Here is a 20,453-nt window from a genome sequence, read left to right as displayed (position 1 = left end):
CGGCTGCAAATCAACTCAGACCAGAGATTGTTCTCTTTCCTGAACACACTTGTGCCGAAGCTGTTATGGTAGATTTTCCATGACATGGTACATAGTTTACCTTTTTTTTCTGATTTTAATTATAAATTGAAATGTGTGATGCTTATGTTGTTACAAAGAAATAAAAGTTAGATTTTTGTTTTATAATGCTACAAAATTATGTTTTCCTTGGTTGTTAGAATATTTTGCTGAGATGTTCAAATATGGGGTGAGGATGAAGATAATGCCCATCTGAGCTTCCTGATGCTTTTGTATGGCTTCAGAACAAAAACCCAAGCACTGCATCTTTTCCATGTGTCCAAATGCCATAGCCAGTCCTGATTGTCAGTTTATGTCAACACATCAAGGTTATTCAGACACATGTGCTCCAGCAGGTAATAGAATGTCAATCTCAGCAGATGCCAATTAGAAACCCGTGGGCCAACAGGGCCCTAAGGCATCCAATCTTGCATAACACAAAATTGTAATCAGCTGGATGAATCAACCGAGTTCAAGAGCCATAAATCTACTTAGAAATGCCTTCTCAGTGCCAGATGGCCACTTCAGAAATAGTAATGGAGAAACTCCTTCTGAGATTGCCAGAGAACAAATCACAGACTTCTGAATAAGATGTTAGGTATGTAATTCTAAAGTTCCTAGAAGATAATAATGACACAAATATTGTTATCTTAAAACTAGCAGTTATTAAAATTACTGTTTATTGAGACTGGCTTTAAGTAAAACATGAGTTACTATGGAAAACGAGGAAATATAACCTCTGCCTTTTCATATGTGTTCCTTGGGGCTGATTTGATGTATTTCTACTGTTTAATCATTACTGTGGTGGTTGAGTATATCTAATCTTAGGAAATTTTTTGATTGTGAAAGCAGCCCTGGGACAGACAACACTTTACATTATCATATTTTTTGTTGTTTTGCTTGTTCTTTTTAAAAAATGTGATATTTATGTGACAAAACACTTACCATTTCAGCATTATTTAAAGTTCAATAAGCACTATGTTTATCATCATTTCAAAGATGATTGTGCAACCATCACCAGTAACCATTTCCACATTTTTCCATCAATCTAACAAAATTTGGCCATATGGCAACAATTGTGTTCAATGGAACTTTGAATAATTTATAAAACAATGACTCTGGAAGTACTGTGAGGGTTCCTATTGGTCCAGGAGAAAGATCAGAATGGATAAGCTACAGTTCCTGGTCTTGAAATGCTGTGTTAACATCTAATAAATTATTTCCTGGCAAATTTCCTGAGCTGCTTGCCAGTGTTTTCCCAGTAGAGTAGGTCCAAGTTTGTTCCTGGGGCTCCCTTTCCTTCCTAGCACTCCTCAACGGTGGGTTACAGCTGTGCTTTGAAGCCTATGATGCCAGACTCTTTCTGTGCATGCAGATTTCTTTATATCCCTTATCATGTTCAGCTCTCTTCTTCCTAACCTGGTAGGGGACACTCAGTTTTGTGTGTCTGCATAAGATAAGTTTGATTTAAAGAAATCAAAGGGCTTTGGCCTTTGTTGTAGTTACAGCTTTGCGACCACTCAGTGATATTGTTTCAATTTTCACTTTTGCACATACTATCAATTTCAGCAATAAAGCTCAAATATGTGAAATGTGAATTTTCTCCGATCCAGTTTCACTCTTGATTCTTTTCCTTCTTAACTCTCATTTCTACTTATCCACTGAATAGAACATTTTGACCTGTAGTGGATTGATCTGCTTTTGTATGCCCCTTTATATTTTGGAAACAACAGAATGAATGACATGCTCAATTTCTTTGCTTGCTTACAGAAATGAAGTGGCCAGATTTTTTTAAAAAAAAAATTTCTCTCTGCTGAAGATTGTATCTAAACACTTTGTACTTTGCAATGAGCTTCTCAGTTTATTCTTTTATTTGAGCCTTACAGCAAATCTTGTGAGTAGACTTGGCATAAGATGTTAACATTATTTTAAATGTGTAGAGATTCTCTAACAAGAGAAGGATGGGCAATCTCCTTTTGAGCAAGTTACTGCCTCTGAAAACTCAATTGGAGAGTCACCATGAGTCTGTTCTAACTTGACAGTACATACAACAACAAAGATTGAGGCACAGAAAAGATAATTCCTTTGCCCAAGGTTTATGCACTTAGAAATCAAAACCTGTAACTATAAAAAGTCATTTATATTATTTGTTTTGTTTGATTATCATCTTTCTCTTGACAAGAGAATGCAAGTTCTGTGTGAGCAAGAGTCTTTCCTGTTATGTTCATCTCTATGTCCTCGGAGACTAGATTAGTGTCTGGCATATAGCGAATGCTTTTATCAAATCTTGAAAGAAACTGTAGTCGTCTTGTCCCAAGTAACCATGGTCTTTTCAATTCCTGATAGCTATTCCCCTTTTGTCAGTATTCAAAGGGATAGAAAAGAAAAGAATTGTGGTGCAGCCAGTAATTAGTAGAGCCAAGGCAAGAACCCAGGTTTAATTCTCAGTGCAGTGTATTTGTATTATTCATTTTTGAACACTGGCAGCTCCAGTGCTGTGGGCATGTTGTGTATTAGGGAAGGTCCTTGAACCATGAAATGCCTAATCTAAGGGCACTGACAGCGACAGCCTCTGCAAAGCTGTGCAGGAGGAAGTTTGTGTTTGCCCATACATCCACCTGTACCTCTGCCTGAGCCAAAGTTGTTGGGGTACTCTGCTTTTGAGCTGTTCAAGGCCCTGCTATGGGGCCCCACCTTGGCCTGTTCCCTAGTGATCAGCATCTTTCCAGGTCCTTTTTCTTCTATTACATTTTCCTTGTCCTTCTACCAATCCTTAAAGTCAATAACTAACCAGATGGAATCACCTTACCACTTTGAATCTCAAATTTCTTAATGATTAATGGAGATGATAGTGTATCCTGCCTGTGTTATTTACTCTGTCCATGAAAAGGAACAATGTACATGTTATAATGTAATTTATAAACCTGTGGTTTTACTAAAGAAATGCCTACTGTAATAAGCATGTCTCTCTAGACAGTTTTTCTTTTTTTAAAATAAATATTTTTTATTGGTTTGCTTACAAAGTTTGTATACACGTATTTCACACTATTATTCATTCATATTGTTTCATACAACCATTCCCATTATGTTTTAGAAAATTAATCACCATTGAACTAACTATGCATACTATTACCCTATCTTTTCAGGTTGCTGCCAGATCTTTCCCATTTGCCCCCTCCATCCACCAAATAGAGTAACCTTGTGATTTCACCCCTAGCCATCCTCACCCCTCTGCTCCCACTCCTCCTCCCTTGTATCCTCATACATGTTTTACTAGTTATCCTTCTATTTTTACAACACTTGTCTTATGCAATATTTGTCCTTATAAAACTTAGTTAGATCACTGATCAGAATGCTTTCCAGTCTCTCCCCAGTTATTTAGTATTTTTTAAAAATTGTTGCTCCTGAATGCTGCATGTTGTTGTTGTTGTTAAGTGCTGTTGAGTCGCAGGCGACTCATAGCGACCCTATGAAGGAGAATCCTCGATGCTGAATAGTATTCCATTTTATGAATGTAACATAATTTCTCAATCCATTTAGTTGTGGTTGGACATTTGGACTGTTTACATGTTCTTGTGATGGTAAACAAGGCTGCTATGAACATTTGTGTAAAAATCTCCATTTGTGTATCAATTCTAAATTCCTTGGGATATATTCCTGGAGGTGGAATATCTGGGTCATATGGAGTTTCTCTGTTCAGCTTTTTGAGGAAGCACCAAACTGCCTTCCAGAGTGACTGTACTATTTTGCAATCCCACAAACAGTGTATGAGGGTTCCCACCTCTTCATATCTTTCCAACATTTATTACTTGGTGCTCTGCTAAATGTTGTCACTGCTACTAGGGTGAGATGGTATTTTATTGAGGTTTTGATTTGAATCTCTCTTATTTCCAGTGATTTTGAGCATTACTTCATGTGTCTGTTGGCCATCTGAATGTCTTCATCTGTGAAAAGTCTTTCCATGTCTTTTGACCATTTTGTAATTGGTCTTTTTCTTGTGGAGGCCCTGTATGATTCTGTAAACTTTTGTTATGAGAGCCTTGTCTGAGATAGTATTGCCAAGTATTTCTTCCCAGTCAGTAGGTTTTCTTTCCACTGTATAGGAAAAAGTTGTTTATGAGTACACGGATTTAATCTTTAGAAGATTTCATTCATCAACTGCATCCTCTCCAGATTGTACATATCTGGCTGTCAGCCAGACATTTCTGTCAACCTCTCTATAGTATAGATTAGACTTTGTCCCAGTTTGTTCCTTAACTTTATAGTTTGGGGCTTTACTTTCAGGTCTCCAATCTACTGTGAGTTGATTTGTGTGTATGGTGTGAGATGTGGATCCTGTTTCAGCTTTCTATAGGTAGCAGTCCAGTTTTGCCAGCACCATTTGTTGAAGAGGTTGTTGTATCCCCACTTGTTAGGTTTTATTACCTTGTTGATTATTATTTGACCATAGATGTTATTGTTGTATTGTTATGTGCCATTGAGTCTCTTGCAACTGATCTTGACCCTATGTACATTAGCTCTGAAACTTGCCCTATCCTGAACTAATCTCATGGTCTCAGGCAGACTGAATCCCATTTCTCCAGTCACTGAGTTAATCCATCTTATCCTGGGCTTTCCTCTCCTGTACTGTCCCTCCACGAAGCTTGATGTCCCTTTCCAAGTACTGGTCCCTCCGAGCCATATGCCCAATGTATGGGAGATAGATCTTCATAATACTTGCCACCAGGGAGCAACCTGGTTTTACCTTTTCCAGGATAGGCCTATTTGTTCTCCTGGCAGTCCATGGTATGTTCAACACTTTTCTCCAGCACCACAACTCAAAGGCATCAATTCTTCTATCATCCTTAGTTCAGCTCTCTGATGCATAGCAAGTAATTGTGAAGACTATGGCCTGTATCAGACACACCTTAGTCTGAAGACTGACACTGTTGCTCTTCAATACTCTAAAGAGGTCCCTGACAGCAGGCTTTCCCAATACAATTTGTCTTTTGATTTCCTCACTGCTAGTGCCAAAAGTATTAATTATGGAACAAAGCAAGCTGATGTTATCAACAATCTCAATCTCTTCCCCATCCATCATGAAGCTGCCAATTGACAAGTGTTGAGAATCTTTGTATTCTTGATGTTGTATTTCAATTTGTATTGAAGACTACAGTTCTTTTTTTAATTAAATTTTATTAGTTTTAATGAACATTTGCAGAGATTCTTGGTTTTCATTCATTCATTGTTGCACTGTTTTCTCCACCCTCAACCCCAGTTCGTTCTTCTTCCCCCCCAATGTCTGTTTTAATTGTCCAATTGCCACAGTGCTTGTCAAAGCCAGTTCTGATTAATCTCCTTTGTCAGTGTGTCCCTTGCCATTCCCTATCACTCCTCCCTGAGAGAGGCTTCACCCTGATTCATAAGGAAAAGGGGATGGCGAATTCTCTTAGCTACTTCCTGCTGAAAAGGGACGCTGTGGGTTTCAGGGTGAAGGTCTTCTCTCACTACTCTAAAGCGCCCCTTTGGCAGTAGGAAACACATAGACTATTATGGAGATTGATTTTGGAATTTAGATGCACTGTTATCAATTGTGCTTAGCCGTACATGTTCATATCCTTGAAGATGTATCATGGAAGTGTTGCAGCCTAGAAGATACAAATTTAACTAACAAGTTAAAAGGGCATGAGTCAAAAATTGAAAAGCAATAATATTCTGAGTAGAGGTTCTAATAGTGGCACAAATCAAGTTACAGAGGTAAGGTGGTTCCATTGCCATCCTTACTCTAACTTAATTCTTTTTTCTAAATTTAAATTTGTTATTAATTTCAGTGAAAATTTACAGAGGCTTTGGATTTCCATTCATTTATTGTTGTAGATTTGTCCCCTCCCAAGGCTCCCCCCCACCAGACATTACCCTCTTGGAAAAATAAAAGAAAAGATTCTTTCATTATTTTACAAACCCTCCTCCAGGTCCACTCCACCATGTAGCCATCGTTCTAGATTCCTGTCATGACAGAAATACCTGATCACATATTTCTTTTAAACAGTTTTCTCCCTTCTCTGTTTCAGTGCAGTATACATTATTGAACCCATCTTACTCAGTCTCTCCCCAACCCCCCTAAGGTCAGTCCCATTCTACAACAGTGGCACCATGCAATATTTGTCCTTTTGTGACTGGGATATTTCACTCAGCATAATGTTCTCCAGAGTCAACCATTTTGAATAATATTTCATGAGTTCCTTGTTTTTAAATGCAGCATAGTATTCCATTGTGCGAATATACCACAGCTTCTCTAGCCATTCGTTTGTTGATAGGAAGACTACAGTTCTTGATCTTCTGCAGCAAATGTCTCATGTCCTCTTCTCTTATGTTGTATCATCTACATAATGCAGGTTGTTGATGAATCTTGCTCCAATCCTTATGCCACATTTCTCCACATAAAGTCCAACCTCCTGAATAATCTTCAGAATAGATTGAAAAAGTATGAACATAGGATGCATCCCTCACACACACCTTTTGTGATTCTGAACCATGCAGTGTTTCCCTGACCATGAATAGATGGGTTGATTTCTGGGTTCTTGACTCTGTTGCCTTGGTCTATGTGCATGTGATTGTGTCAGTACCATTCTGTTTTGGTTTTTACAGCTGTGTATTAGGTTTTGATATGCCTCCCACTTCATTCTATTTTTTTTCAGAAGTGCTTTGCTTATTTGAGGTCTCTTTCCTCTTTAAATAAGCTTGCCAATTGCTTTTTCTATAAACTATGAATTTGATATCTGTATTGGGATTGCATTAAACATATAGATTGCTTTTTGTAGGATTGTCATTTTCACTATATTGAGTCTTCTTATCCATGAACAGGGGACATTTTTCCATTTAAATCTTTTATTGTTTCTTGAGGAAATGTTTGTAGTTTTCTTTGTAAAAGTTTCTGTCTCTATTTAGGTTTGTTCCTAAGTAGTTTGCAGTTGGCTATTACAAATGATATTGCTTTCTTATTTTCCTTCTCTATGTTTTCTTTATTGCTATGGAGGAGTCCCACTGACATTTGTATATTGATCTTGTATCCTACCACTCTACTAAATTGATCTACTAGTTCTAACAGGTTTTTTTGTCGATTCCTTGGGGTTTTCTGAGTATAGTATCATATCATATGCATAAAGAAACAGTTTCAGCATCTCTTTGCTGAAAAACAGTTTGTTGAAGAGACTATTGTTTCCTCATTCAATAGACTCTGTATTGTTGCTAATTTACTATATATTGGTTTATTTCTGGACCTTCATTTATATCCCATTGGTCTGGATATTCTATTTTAAAAAAAGGAAAACAACAAAAACCAACTCAAAACTGAAATGACACAGAAGACTGCACATATTTTCTCTCTGGAGTAGTTGGTTGATTTGAACTACTTGCCTTTGGTTTGTCAGTACAGCTCCTTACTCAGTAGGCTACCAGAGCTCCCTATAATCTTTAAGTGTATGCATATACATGCTGGGCTATATGAAGAAGAATATGGCATCAAGATTGGAGGTAGACTCATCAATCTGCTATATGCAGATGATGCAACTTTCCTGAAAGTAAGACAAAGTGCTTACTGATGAAGATCAAACACTTATATGGATTCTATTTTAGAATAAAGGAAAAATCTGTATAATTGACACAATGTACAATACCATGATAAATGGAGAAAAGATTTAAGTTACCAAGAATTTCATTTCACTTGGATCCAAAATCAAGGCCCATAGAAGCAGTAGTTAAGATAAAATTATGTATCCACCTACATTGGAAGCAGGAGTGGCGTCCACTTCCTAAACAGCATGCCTCTGGAAACTCTATGAACTTTGAGAAATGATGATAGTTATAGAAAGACTTCAGATTTTTGGTTCATAGGGTCAAAATAAGTCATAACTCGATGGCAATCAACAACAACCTATAACAAGTCAACTGTAAGTATTTAAGAGCAAAGATGTCACTTAGATACCTAAGGTATGCCTTGGTATTTTTAATGACTTCACGTGCATGTGGTAGCTGGTGAATGAATAAGGAAGACTGAAGAATTACTGATGCCTTTGATTATTATATTGGCAAAGAGTCTTGACGATCTGACAGACTGTGAAAAGAATGATCAAACTTTTTGGAAGATTTGAGAGATATCTTGGGTGAAGAACAGCCAGAATGCTCCTTAGACACAAGTAGAGTGAGACATTGTCTCACATACTTTGGGTATATTTTCGGGAGGAACCAGTCCCTGGAGGAGGACGACATAGTTAGTAAAAAAGAATGTCTGTGAAAACGAGAATCTTAATGGGATAGACTGACATGGTGGTTGCAATAATGGACTCAGACATGCTAACAATTGTGAGGATGGCATGGAGCTGGGTGTTGTTTGCTAGAAGTCAGAATAGACTCAAAAGCAACAAGCAACAACAATATATATGCCCATATTCCCAAAGCACATTGGGGACTTAAGGCTTTTATAGATAGCTTGAGTTATGACTTATACAGCTACATTTTAAGAAAAACATCCTTTAAAGAAATAACTCCTTTGGTAGGAATTTTGAGACTTTTAGCAGGTCTGTGAGGGAGAGATTATTTTGGGGAGTGGGGTGAAGCTTTAGGGTTTCACTCTTCGCTCTCTTCTAATATAACTCATATTTCCACTTTTTTCATTTTATGTACCTATGAAGCTAGTACATCTGCTGATTGATCAGGAATGCAAATACTTTGTGATAAATCCATTTGGATGAATCATGTTTAAAGTGATCTCAACTAATTAAAGTCAATTTTATTCACTGCCAGTAAGTGTCTTCCACTATAACTCACTTGGCTGGAATCTACTAAGCAAAAGATCCACTATATAGGGACAGTTGAATTAGTCTTTCTGTGCCTACTTGTGTTCTATGATTGGCTGACCAGTGTCCATGAGGTGAGACGTGAGCAGTTAGATGATGCACAGAAACCTTCATTTGAAAAACAAAAATGAAACCTAAACTATGATCAAACTGTACTTTTTAGTACAGAGTCAGATTCATAGATAATCTGTGTATGTCCCCCCTTCCCCCCTGCCATGTGCACTCACTGAGGCCCTTTTGTCAAAATCTGTCAACAAGTGCCTTTTGCAGAGTTCTGAGAATCAGAGGTTGGTATCTTTTCAGGCGTTTTCCTGTCAGAGTCATCATTCCAGAAAATTATAGAGTGTGGGTTGAAACAAAGATTATAGGTTTACATAGTCCTTGCCTCTTTCCAACTAGCAGTGCCCAGAAACTAATTTTGGTCTTGGTCATTATGGAAATTGAAAGTAATACTTTACAATTAAGAGTTTCAAAACAACCTTTAATTTAGATTCCATAAAACACATGATTCTGAAGGTTTAGGGGGCCTTTATTAAGATTAGTAGGGGATTTAAAGCTTTGTTACTAGTTTCAGTGTGGTTCAAGGGTTATGGAAAATGTGAGGCAGCCAGATTACTTAGTGATGTCTCAGGTTCCTTGAAATGCGGTGCTTAACATCTTTGTAGAAAAAAAAAAATCTGGGAGTCCAAGAACACATGATTGTACTCATATGAAACTTATACCTAGACCAGAAAGTTGTTTTCTGAACAAAGCAAGGGAACGCTGCATGGTTAAAAATCAAGAAAGGAGTCAATACATCAGGGATGTATTCTTTCTTCATACCTTTTCAGCCTATATGCTGAACAGGTCATTCAGGAGGCTGGACATTAAGAAGAAAACTGCAATCAGGATTGGAGTGACTCATCAAAAACCTATGTTATGCAGTCGGCACAGCCTTGCTTGTAGAAACAGAGGATAATTTCAAGCATTTGCTGCAGAATATAAAGAACTGCAGATATGGATTGAACCTCAATGTTAAGAATTTCAAGCATTTGCTGCAGAATATAAAGAACTGCAGATATGGATTGAACCTCAATGTTAAGAAAACAAAGATTCTCACCAACATCATGATAAATGGAGAAAAGTTTGAGATTGTTAGTGATTTCATTTTGCTTAGATCCACAATTGGCAGTCTTGGCACTAGCAGGAAATCAAAAGAAGAGTTGCATTGTGAAAATCTGCTGTAAAGGATCTCTCTAGGATGATAACGGGCCATGATATCAGTCTGTAGACCAAGGTGCATCTGAGACTGGTCATGGTCTTCTAAATTGCTTGCTGTGCATCTGAGTGCTGCATAGTGAATAAGGATGATAAAAGAATAATTGATGTCTTTGAGTTGTGGTGCTGTATTGAACATACAATGGACTCCTAAAAGAACAACCATATCTGTTCTGCAGAGAGTGAAGCCAGGTTGCTACTTGGATGCAAGGATTTTGAACCTCTGTCTCATATTCTTTGGGCATGTTGCAAGGAGCTACTAATCCTTGGTGAAGGACGTGATACTTGGAAAGGTAGAAGGTCAGGACAGGAGAAGACCCAGGATGAGATGGACTGAGGCAATGACTTTGGCAATGGAGTTAGTGTGTCAGAAATGGTGAGGTTGGCTCAGGATAGGTCAAGGTTCAGAGTCATTGTTCTTAGAGTTGCTATGAGGCATAGTCAACTGGACCACACTTAACAACAACAACAACAACTGAATTTTGAGAGGAAGGAACCCTTGGAGAGAGAAACCATGCTGGGAAAGGCCAAGGATGATAGAAATAGAGGAAGATCCTCAATGAGATGGAATGACGGATTGACTGTGACAATAGGCTTGAGCATAACAGAGATTGTGAAGATGGCACAGGATAAAGCAATATTCAGATCCATTGTTCGTAGAATAACTATGAGTGGCCAAGTTAAGAGGACCTAACATCAACAAGGGAGCTCTGGTGGCCTAGTGTCAAGAAGCTGTGCTGCAATCCTGAAGGCACACAGCTCGAGTCCAACAGCTGCTCTACAAGAGCAGGATGGGCAATTTCCTCCCAAGTGATTAACTGCCTCTGAAAACCCACCAGAGGGTCAGTTATGGTCAATTCTGACTCGATGGTATACAACAACAGCAACATAAAGAATGAAAATGGAATGTTTATTTTGTTGTTATCAACACCAGCATTGCAAAAAAGGTTTCTATTATTTTGGATAATTTAAAATAGCTATTTTTATAGGTCAAAAATAGTCAACTAACAAAAAGAATTATACTAGCATGAAAAAGGAACAGAGGGAAATAGGGAATAGATTCTGGACTGCAGTAATTTATGGTGCATCATTTTGCAGTCTTAGAATGCAGAGAATCACAAGGAGATAAAAAGAATGAGAAAATAAGTAATATATAATGAGTAGAGAACTACCCTGTGACTAAGCTATCTATCTGAAGAGACAAGAATAAATGTAAAAGAAGCAATAGAACAACACCTCTCTAAAATTAGGAAATAACTGAATCTTCAGGGTGAAAACAAAAGAATAAGCAATTACCATTTAAGCAAATAAAATGTGACTGATATCAAGAGAATCCAAATGAATGTCCTGAATTTTGAGGAGAAAGAAAAAAAAATCTACCAGTTTATAGGTAAAACAAAACCTCAAACAAAAAATACAAGAAAACAGTTTACCTGGGATGGAGGACAAAAAAATTAACCTTTGACTTTTCCGTATTATATATCATGCAAATGGGAAAATATTTTTTAGATAAAAATCTTTGACCAAGGGAGTATGTGTTTTGAAAATTTAATGCAACAATAATTTTAGAAATATGAGAACTCAGAAAACACACTTTGTAGTACCATTGGGAAAGAAGGAGGGCAACTCAAAGGAAAGACCAAGCCAAAATAATAAATAAAATTACAGACTTTAATCTGCCAGCTGCTCCTCAGGAGAAAGTCCAGCAGTCTACTCTTTTGCAATTTATATCTTCTGAAAATCCACTGGAAGTTCAGCTCTGAGTCGGTTCCAACTTGAGGGTATGTAACAGCAACTATAGTGTGTGTGTGTGTGTGTGTGTGTGTGTGTGTGTGTGTGTAAAGGTGTGTGTATTGAATCTATTTAAATGACACAAAACAATGGAAATGCCTTTAAGAACTCTAAAAATTGTTGTTGTTAAGTGCCGTCGAGTCAAGAACAACTCATAGCACCTGTTACAGAAGATCAATTTTCTATATATATTATTTATTTATATATCTATGTATCTCCTCATGTACTCACTGCTGTCAAGTCAGGGCTGGGAGATGACCCTCAGCTAGGTTTTCAGAAGCTGGAAAGTTCACATGAAGAGATTTCCCATCATTATATTGGTAGCACAACTGTTGGTTTTTAAGATCATGTGTCTGCAGTTAAGGTAGCTGGAGACCATACCCCTGACACAATAGCTGTAAATCAGAGTTGTATCCTTTCTCTATATCTATTCATTCTGTAGGAAGTTCTGATGATCTAGTGTAAAGAGCTGTACTGCCAACACAAAAGCATACAGTTCAAACTCACCAGATACTCTGTGGATGAAAGATAAGCAATCTACTCCTTTGAGAGTTAATGCCTCTAAAAACCTACTGAAAGATTAGCTATTTGTACTTCTGACTCAGAGGTTCGTAACATCAATGACAACAACATTAAATCTGTATGCAGAGCAAATAATTGAACAAGCTGGACTTCATGAAGAAGAAAATTACATCAGGATTGGAGAAAGACTCACCAGCAACCAGAGTTATACAGATGACACAACCATGCTTGTTGAAAGTGAGGATAACTGTCTTTTCAATGTTAGCCATACTTTATTATTCCACATAGCCAAAAGCCTTTGCATAATCAATAAAACACAAGCAAACATGTCTCTAATGTTCTCTGCTTTCAACTAAGATCCATTCAACATCATTAATAATATCCCGGGATTTATGACCTCTTCAGAATCCAATTTGAATTTCTGAATGTTTCCTGTTGGTGATTGGTTGTGGTAAATTTTTAAATAATACTCAGTAAGATTTTGCCTGTAGCATCCTTCAATACAGCAAAGTGATGGCTGAATGTGTCCTTCAATTCTTTTCCTTGAGAAATACAGAATGTGTTCCTCCTTTTTGGTTTTCTACCCCCAGCTCTTAGCACATTTTAGTATAATCTTCTCAAGCTGTTCTTTGAATTCTTCTGTTCAGCTTCCTTACTTTGATGTTTCCCCCTTTTTGTTTTGGCTTTAGATTTTAGTACAAGCTTCAGAGTATCTTCTGACATTTTTTTGTTGTTTCCTCTATTTGTCATAATCTTTTTCTCTCTTCATGGATGTTGTCCTTGATATCATCTTCCAACTCATCTGCCCTTTAGTCATTAGTGTTCAGTGCATCAAATCTATTATTTTTTTATGTGTTTCTTTTTTTTAATTTTTTTTAATTTTTATTTTATCATTTTTGTGTGTGTGTACCGTCAAATCAGATCTGACTGGTACAGGAGGAGATTGTCCCTCCTTACCCGGCAGAGCATCTGGTGGATTCGAACCGTGCGCCTCTGGGACTGTAGTTGCAGCTCCTTGCCACCAAATCTATTATTGAGATAAATTTTAAATTCCGTTTGGATGGATTCAAGGTCTAATTTTTATATTTTCCTCACCCTCAATTTAAATTTGCACCTGAGTAATTGATTATCTGTTGTACAGTCACCCTTTGGTTTTGTTTTGACTGCTATCAATGAGCTTCTCCAATGTTGTTTTTGTTTGGTTTTTTTTCTCCCTATGGATGTAGTCAGTCTGATTCCTGTGACTTTGATCAGGTGAGGTCCAAGTATATAGTAATCATTTATGTTTTTACACAAGATAATTTTTTTTATTATACTAGTGTATTTACAAAATTCTTCCAATTTCCCTCACCCCCTACCCATCAAATTGTACAACCTTTTGATTAATAACCCCCCCACCCCTGCACATCCTCATCCCTCTGTTTCCACCCCCTCCCCTTAGATCCTCATACTCATTCTATAATAATGGTTTTATCCAACATTTGTCCTTGCCATTCAGACTCTAGTTTTATTTCTGTCATTAAGGCCATATTTTCTAACTATGTGTCCTTATTCTTTACTTTCGTATATTGTATTCAAGTCACCAACTATTTTGCACACAAAACATGTTGTTTTATACTGTCAATTTGGAACTGACTCATAGCTGACAGTCCAGTAAGGTCTCAGAGGCTATAAATCACAGGCCATGTTCTTCTCAATGACTTGTTATACTTCAGAGAATTGGACAATGACTAAAGATGACAGAAGGAGAGTAGATGCCTTCGAGTTGTGGTGCTGGAGAAGAGTCTTGAACATAATATGGACTGGCAAGAAAAATAAATTGGTCTGTCTTGGAGAGGGTGGAACCAAGTTTCTCCTTGGAGGCTAGGATTTTGAAGCTTTGCCTCACTTACTTTGGGCATGTGGCCAGGATAGATTGGTCCTTGGAGAAAGACATCATGCTCAGAAGGGTGGACAGACAGCGTAGGAGAGGGAGACCCTGGATGAGGTGGATTGATACAATAATTAGGGAAATGGGGGAAGGTGTGTCAGAGTCAGTGAGACTGGCTCAGAACAGGCTTCAGAGCTGCTGTACATAGGGTCACTATACATCATAGGTGACTCAACGGCACATAACAACAATAATATACTATGACAGGTTTGGAAGCAGGATTGGCATCCACTTCCTAAACAACATGCCTCTGGAAACTCTATGAACTTTGATAAATGTCAATAGTTGTAGAGGGGCTTCAGGCCTTTTTTATAGGGTTGCTATGCGTTGTGTTCTACTCAAAGACAATCATCAAGAACAACAACATAAATCACATAGGAGGAGATGGCCCGTTTTTAATTTGTGGAGCAACTGGTGGATTTGAATTGCATTCCTTTGGGTTGTCACCACAACACCTTACTCACTATGCCACCAGAGCTCCCTGATGCACAAAGTATAGATAATTAAAAATATATTTCTTCCTGTCCCATATCCTGATTCTCAACTTGGCCTATCTTACCAGAGATTGTCAAAGCAAACATTATTTAATGGCTTCTGTGGATGAATGTATGCTATCATATAGGAGTGGTGATATGGTGAAATCTGGCTTCCTATAGAGTGGCTCTGGAGTGAAGAATCCTAAGTTGGAAGTCTACAATAGGATGACTAAACCCACTGTTGCCAAGTCAATTCCAACTTAGGACAGAGCAAACCTACTTCATAGGGTTTTCAAGGCTGTAAAATCTTTACAGAAGACAGACATTTCACTGTGCCACTGAGGTCCCTCTGTATTCCCATTAGCTGAAGAAGGAATCCCAAGAAAACTGGATCATATGAATCTGTGAAGAGATGATCCTGCAGGGACTATAAAAAATTTCATGTAAACAACCCAAGAGCTAGCAATCAGCTTGTCACTTTTAACAATCACCCAGAATAAGGGAGTTCTAATCTTAGCAGTCAAGTGAAAACTATCCTGTCTTCCAAACTCTTCTTCCTTTTTGACTAAGGAGAGTAAGAAATGAATTAGTGAGGGAGAACATGAAAAAGGAGAAAAGCTAGTAAGAGAGAAGTAGGAACACTGAACTCACTCTTTCTGCATTGCAAATTTCCAGTCTGAAATAGAGGGAAGATTTGATGTAAATCATGTTGGGATTTTTCATTTTAATATAAGGAGAAAATTGAGCAGTGTGTTGTAGCTTTTTTATGTTGTAGTACAACTCATAATGACCCTGTGAACAACAGATCTGATCCTGTCCTATTCAGTGTCATCCTTAAAATTTCTGACATACTTGAGTCCATTGCCATAGTCACTGTGTCATTTTATCTCACTGAAGTTCCTTCTCTTTTTTTGTTGACCCTCTACCTTTCCAAGCAGGGTGTCCCTTTCTTAAGAACAGGCTCTCCTAGAAAGATTCTCAAAATACGTGAAATGAAGCTTTTATCATCTTTGCCTCCAAGAAGTACTCTGGCTACACTTTCTTCAAAACATATCTGTTTTCTTGGAAGTCCACAGATATTCAGTACTCTCGTCCAATACCACAGTTCAAAGGTATAAATTTTTCTTCTGTCATCCTTATTCATTGTCCAGATCTCATGTTTAGTATGTGACTGAAAAGACCATGGCTTCATTCAGGCACATTTTGGTCTTTGGTATCATTACTCCTCAATAATTTGGAGAGGTCCCTGACAGCAGACTTTCTCAACACAATACATCTCATGATTTCCTGACTGCTGGTACTAAGGGTGTTGATTGTGGATCCAAGTAAGATGAAGTTATAGACAACTTTAATCTTTTCTCCTTGTGTCTTGATACTGCTTATTGGTTCAGTGGTGAGGATTTTTCCATTGAAAAACTTTATGTTTTTGAAAGAAAAAGTTAAATTTTAGTTTCATGATCCATGACATTGTAAATTTGTTCTTCTTTTCAAATCCTTCTTCATTAAGATTGTCAGTTTATGCTCTACCAATCTATCTTTTTACATGGTCATCAACACAATGTTTAAGAAATGGTTATCAAACTTGTAAAAAAATAATATTTGTGGTTTTAATTTAAATACATAGATATATTGTATTTTCTGCCAAGAGTTCATGTCTTTTGCCATCTTTTTTCTTGGCATATTGATATGTCCCTTATTAATTTATGGGAACTTTTCTCAGAGATCTTTTGGTCATTTATAAGTTTGGAAAGTCTCTGAAAACTTAGTAGGCTGTGTGAATGTTTAAGATGGGTTTATTAAGGGCACTTTAGTGATCTAGGGCACTCTGAAGGCTTACTGGTGAGGAGTTGCAGTGCTAACCCAAAGGTTACCTCTCTGGTGGTTTGAATTCACCAGCTGCTCCATGGTAGAAAGATGGGAAGTCTTCTCCCATGTAGTGTACAGCCTCAGAAAGTCAACTCAACAGAAATGATTTTAAAGTAGATTGTTAGAACAAAGATACAGGGCTAGAACAACATAAATCTACAGTATTAAAGAAGTTATATTCAGGCTTCTAATTTTTTATCTCCAACTGCAAACCACTGGAATATGTGCAGTATCTTTCTACTCATGAAGTCCACTTATTTCTTGGGTTTGAATTTCTTAAAGAATCTTATCATTTGAGCAGTCACAATAATGATCTTAAACCAGGAACTAAGTACCCATCATATATATTCATGTTTACTTTAATTATTCTACAGCCTGGTTCTTCATGACCCATTGCTATGAACTTAAAAATAACATCACTAATCAGCAACTGTGTGAATATTCTGGTAATTCAATGTTTATTTTAGAGTGTGACCAAGGGTCATTACCATGGTTACAGAGATATGCAAGAATTATACAAACCCAAAACATTAACTCATTCTTTTCTCACAAGGTTTTTATAAGGCTTTAGAGTGTGTTTGTGTGTGTTATTGTTGTTCTTACGTTCTGTTGAGTCACAATATCATGATCCCACATACACTCTCTAGACAACTCTACTGGTCTAGTGGTAAGGATGTACATTATTAACTTGAAGATGTGCGGCTCAAATTCACTAACTGCTCTTCAGGAGAAAGATGGCCAGTCTCCTCTCATGTGATTTATAGCCTCTGAAAACCTATGGGAGGGTCAAATATGAGTTGGTCCGAATTTGATGACACACACACACACACACACACACACACACACACTTATCTATCTGACTGTGCAAAAGCATTTGGTTGTGTGTATTAAAACAAATCATGACTAACCTTGAGAAGACTGGGAATCCAGAACACATGATTTGTGTTCATATGAAACCTATACTTCTAAATCAGAAAAGGAGTGTGTCAGGGATATACGTTTTCAATCTATATGAAGAACAAATCAATCGAGAGGCCAAACCTTATGAAGAGGAATGTGACATCAGGATATGAGGAAGACTCATCAACAATCTGCATCATGCAGATAACAGAACTCTGCTTGCTAAAACTGAGGAGGACCTGAAGCACTTGCTGCAGAAGGTCAAGGATTGCAGCCTTTAATATTAATTGAAGCTCAACATCATAAAAAACAAAGATCCTTACCACTGAGCCAATTGGCAGCATCATAAAGATGGAGAAGAGAATGATAGTGTTAACATTTTTAGCTTGTTCTGTTCCACAACAACACTCTTGGCACAAGCAGTCAGGAAATCAAAAGACAAATTGCATTAGGGAAATTCTGCTGTGAGGGACCTCTCCAGAATCCTGAAGAGCAAAGAGATTAGTCTAGAGACTAAGGTGTGCCCGATTCAGGCCATGTTTTTACAATTACTTTCTATGCATCACAGAGCTGGATAATGACTGAGGATGACGGAAGAAGAATTGATGTCTTTGAGTTGTGGTGCTGGAGATGGGTTTTTAACATACCATGGACTGCTAAGAGAACTAACAGGTCTGTTGTGGAGAGGGTGAAACCAAGCTGCTCCTTGGAGGCAAGGATTTTGAAGCTCAGTCTCAAAAACGTTGACCATGTAGCCATGAGGGGCCAGTCTCTGGCGAAGGATATCATATTTGAAAGGAAGGAGGAGGGACAGAGCAGGAGAGGAAGATGCAGATGAGATGGATTGACATGATGACTGACTGGGCCATGGAATTAAGTGCGTTGGAGTCAGTGAGAATGGCTCAGGATAAGAACAGGATTCAGAACAATTGTCGATAGGGTCATTATGAGTCCTAGTCATCTTTTAAAAATATTAATTTTAATGAAAGTTTACAGAGACTTTGAATTTCCATTCATTCATTGTTGCACTTTTCTCCCTGCCCACCTCCCCCTTATTCACTCTTCTCTCTGAAAAGTAAAAGAAAAATTTTTTCATTGTTATACAATCCCCCTTCCCCCAAGTCCACTCCGTTATGTAGCTTGCATTCTGGACTCTTGTCATGATAATAATACTTAATCATATATCTCTTTGAAGCAATTCTCCCCCTCATTTGTTTAAAAACAATATACATTATTTATTGCCTCTTTCTCAGTCTCCTCCCAACACCGATGTCAGTCCCATTTTACAACAGTTGGCACTATGCAATATTTGTTCTTTTGTGAATGAGGTATTTCACTCAGCATAATGTCCTCCATGGTCACCCATTTTGTATAATATTTCATGAGTTCCTTATTTCTCAATTCAGCATAGTATTCCATTGTGTGAATACACCACAGCTTCTCTATCCATTTATTTGTTGATGGGCACTTGGGTTGTTTCCAACTCTTTGCTATTGCGAACAAAGCAGCAATAAACATAGGTGTGCATATTTCTGTTTGGGTGGCAGTTATGGGTTTTTTTAGGGTGTATTCCTAGTAGTGGAATTGCTGGGTCAAATGGTATTTCTATTTCCAACATTTTGAGAAAGCACCATACAGCCTTACAAAGTGATTGCACCATTTTACACTCTCACCAACAGTAAATAAGGGTTCCAGTTTCTCCACAACCTCCCAGCATTTAATGTTTGCTTTTCTATTAAACTTTGCTATTGTTAATGGGGTGAGATGATCTCTCATAGTAGTTTTTATTTCCATCTCTCTTAGAGCTAGGGATTTTGAATATATCTTCATGTATTTGTTGGTCATCTGAATGTCATTTTTGGGGAAGTATCTTTCTGTCCCTATCTTGTGCCCATTTTTCAATTGGGTTACTTACCTTTATCTTGTCATAGTACTCTAGTATTCTATAAATTCTAGATAAAAGTTCCTTGTCTAACATGTCCTTAACAAATGTTTTTTCCCAATACTATGGCTTCCCTTTTTATCCTGTTGGAGAAATTTTTGGAGGTGCAAAGGGATTCGATTTTTAGAAGGTCCCATTCATATATTTCATACTCTCCTGGTTGTAGATTTTACAGGATGCTTGGAAGACTGTTTATGTTGTGGATTAGGACTTCTAGAAGACTTCTAATCTTTTCTTTAATGAAATTTATAGTCCTTGGTTTTAGTCTCCGGTCCATAATTCACTTTGTGTTGGGTTTTGTTGTGGGTTTTTTGTTTTTGTTTTTGTTTTTTTTTTATGGAGTGAGGTGTGGATCTTTCTTGAATTTTCTACAGATAGTTTTCTAATTTTACCAGCATCATTTGTTAAAAAGGCTGTCATTTCCCCACTTACTGATTACATCTATTTTTTCTTTCCAAAAATCAGTTGGCCATAGGTAAATGGGCTGATTTCTGGATTCTCAACCCTATTCCATTGATCTATGTGTCTGCAATTGTACCAGTACCACACTGTCTTGGCTGCCACAGCAGTGTAGTAGGATTTAAAATCAGGGAGTCAGATACCTCATACTTTGTTTCTCTTTTTAAGGAGTCCTTCCTTACTTGAGGCCTCTTTCCATTTCAAAAGAAATGGGAGATTGCCTTTTCCATTTCGTTGAAGAATGGAATTGGTATTTGTATTGAGATTGCATTGAAATTGTAAATTGCCTTTGGTTGGTGTTGTTGTTGTTGTTGTTGTTGTTGTTATGTGCCGTCCAGAAGTTTGCGATTCACAGCGACCCTATGTACAACAGCCCTAAACCCTGCTCTATCCTGTGCCAATCGCATTGCCTCTGACAC

General features: G+C 37.6%; 1 pseudogene; it reads right to left on the bottom strand.

Moving 5' to 3' along the window:
- The window catches only part of LOC102850407, a 28,120-nt pseudogene extending 8,509 nt beyond the window's left edge, over positions 1-19,611 (bottom strand).
- Positions 19,612-20,453: the final 842 nt, after the last annotated feature.

Source organism: Elephantulus edwardii, unplaced genomic scaffold (assembly GCF_000299155.1).
Source record: "Elephantulus edwardii isolate Elephantulus edwardi_28Jun2011 unplaced genomic scaffold, EleEdw1.0 scaffold00040, whole genome shotgun sequence".
NCBI lineage: Eukaryota > Metazoa > Chordata > Mammalia > Macroscelidea > Macroscelididae > Elephantulus > Elephantulus edwardii.
Note: the sequence above shows the minus strand (reverse complement) of the source record. Positions and strands in the feature narration are given on the sequence as shown.